Source organism: Piliocolobus tephrosceles, chromosome 21 (genome assembly GCF_002776525.5).
Source record: "Piliocolobus tephrosceles isolate RC106 chromosome 21, ASM277652v3, whole genome shotgun sequence".
In the NCBI taxonomy this organism is placed as follows: domain Eukaryota; kingdom Metazoa; phylum Chordata; class Mammalia; order Primates; family Cercopithecidae; genus Piliocolobus; species Piliocolobus tephrosceles.
Window position 1 is genome coordinate 17,999,012 of NC_045454.1, and position 2,798 is coordinate 18,001,809.

Below are 2,798 nucleotides of genomic sequence, written 5' to 3' on the forward strand. Positions count from 1 at the left end.
TTTTAATGTATTATTATTTTTTGAGATGGAGTTTTATTCTTTTGCCCAGGCTGGAGTGCAGTGGCTCCGCTCAGTGCAACCTCCACCTTCCAGTTTCAAGCGATTCTCCTGCCTCAGCCTCCCGAGTAGCTGGGATTACAGGTATGCGCCACCACGCCTGGCTAATTTTTGTATTTTTAATAGAGACGGGGTTTCACCATCTTGGCCAGGCTGGTCTCCAACTCCTGACCTCCTGATCTGCCCACCTCGGCCTCCCAAAGTGCTGGGATTACAGGCATGAGCCATTGTGCCCAGCTCTACTCCCTTCTTTAATTCCTTTTTCACCATTCAGACTTCACCTCCTCCAGGCAGCGCTCCCTAACACTCCCCAGAAACATCAAGCACCTCCTAAGTTCCCACATCCGCCTGTGATTCTTTTATTCCACCCGACCCCTCTGTCTGTGCCTCCCTCAGCCGTGACCACTCTGGCCTATGAGGTCTTTATTTTTTTGAGATGAGGTCTCTGTTGCCCAGGCTGCACTGCAGTGGCATTATCCTAGCTTACCGCAGCCTTGACTTCCTGGGCTTAAATGATCCTTCCACCTCAGCCTCCCAAGTAGCTAGGATTACAGGCATGAGCCCCCACACCTGGCTAATTTATTATTTTTGGTAGAGATGGGGTCTCCCTATGTTGCCCAGGCTCAACTCCTGAGCAAAAGCAATCCTCCCACCTCGGCCTTCCAAAGTGCTGAGATTACAGGCATGAGCCACCATGGGGGGTTTATCTAAGCACCAATCAGACCATTTCCTTCACTTGCATTAGAGTCTTCTATAGCTCCCCAGTGCCTTCTAAATATGTAAGCTCAGGCTGACATTTGAGACCCTTCTTCCACATCCCTGCTGCTCAGACAGGTTATGTGGCCCCAAGGAGTAAAGCCAGACCTTGTAAACCAGTCACCTAGAGGCAAATTAGGTCTCATATTGGGTTAGGTGAGGGAATAGACGTCCCATCACAGAATAATTTTAACAGAATTTGGGCAACCAGCTGTGGAAGGAAGCAAATTCCTGCCCTGGATGATCATCGGGGGAACAGATTCTGAGATATCTCAGAATGTTTGTTTTTGTTTTGTTTTGTTTGAGATGGAGTCTCGCTCTGTCACCCAGGCTGCTGCAGTGCAGTGTCTTGATCTTGGCTCACTGCAACCTCCGCTTCCCAAGTTCAAGCAATTCTCATACCTCACTCAGCCTTCCATTTAGCTGGGATTGTGGGCGCCCACCACCACGCCTGGCCTTTTTTTTCCCCCCCTAGAGAGGGTCTCACTATGTTACCTAGGCTGGTCTCGAACTCCTGGCCTCAAAAGATGCTCCTATCTCAGCCTCCTAAAGTGTTGGAATTATAGGTGTGAGCCATTGAGCCTGGCCCGAAAATTTTAAAGATCATAAAAATTGCCAGCCTTTGTGAAGGTTTGTGGCAGGCACGATGGCATTTCATGTGGATTCGTTTGTGGTGTGTGGTGTGAGTATGTGTGTGTGTAGTGTCATGTACTTTAAGGGATTTCTGAGCATCTTTCTGAGTACTCATGACTTTTCTTTATATGCTGACCGTAGTGACCATAGAAGGCCATGCTGGCCGGGCGCAGGTGGCTCCTGTAATCCCAGCACTTTGGGAGGCCGAGGCGGGCAGATCACTTGAGGTCAGGAGTTCAAGACCAGCCTGGCCAACATGCTGAAACCCCATCTCTACTAAAAATACAAAAATTAGCTGGGCATGGTGGCAGGCACCTGTAGTCTTAGCTACTGGGGAAGCTGAGGCAGAAGAATCACTTGAACCCAGGAGGTGGAGGTTGCAGTAAGCCAAGATCACACTACTGCACTCCAGCCTGAGCAACAGAGCGAGACTGTCTCGAAAAAAGAAAAAAAAAAAAAAAATTAGGCCATGCCAAGGTCACATTTAAGCAAAGGCCTAAAAGAGTAAGTTGTGTAGACTTTAGGGAAAAACACTTCTGGCAGAGCGGACAGCAGTTGTGGAGGCCCCGAGTGTGCCTCAGGCACACCCAGGCCTCCGAGTGTGCCTCAGGCACACCCAGCTATCTCAGGGCTTCCCTCCTCACTTCGTCCCATCTCTGCTCAGATGCACCTTCCCAAGAGGTCTCCTGTCCATCCCATCCGGTCTAAACCAGTCCTCCAAGTTCCCGGATTACTGCGGCTCCTTGCTATACTTTTTCTTTTTTTTTGAAACAGAGTCTTGCGCTGTCGCCCAGGCTGGAGTGCAGTGGCCGGATCTCAGCTCACTGCAAGCTCTGCCTCCTGGGTTTACGCCACTCTCCTGCCTCAGCCTCCCGAGTAGCCGGGACCACAGATGCCCGCCACCTCGCCCGGCTAGTTTTTTGTATTTTTTTAGGAGAGACGGGGTTTCACCATGTTAGCCAGGATGGTCTCGATCTTCCGACCTCATGATCCGCCCGTCTTGGCCTCCCAAAGTGCTGGGATTACAGGCTTGAGCCACCGCGCCCGGCCCCTATACTTTTTCTTTATGCATTTATTACCCAGGAAGTTATCTGATCATTGTCCGTCTCCTCCATGAGAACACTGAACATCAGTTCATGACAGCAGAGCTTTGTTTTTTTTTGTTTTTGAGACAGTCTCGCTCTGTCACCTGGGCTGGAGTGCAGTGTTGTGATCTCGGCTCACTGCAACCTCCACCTCCCGGGTTTAATCGATTCTCCTGCCTCAGCCTCCCATGTAGCTGGAATTACAGGCACACGCCACCATGCCCAGCTAATTTCTTTGTATTTTTTAGTAGAGACGGGGTTTCACCA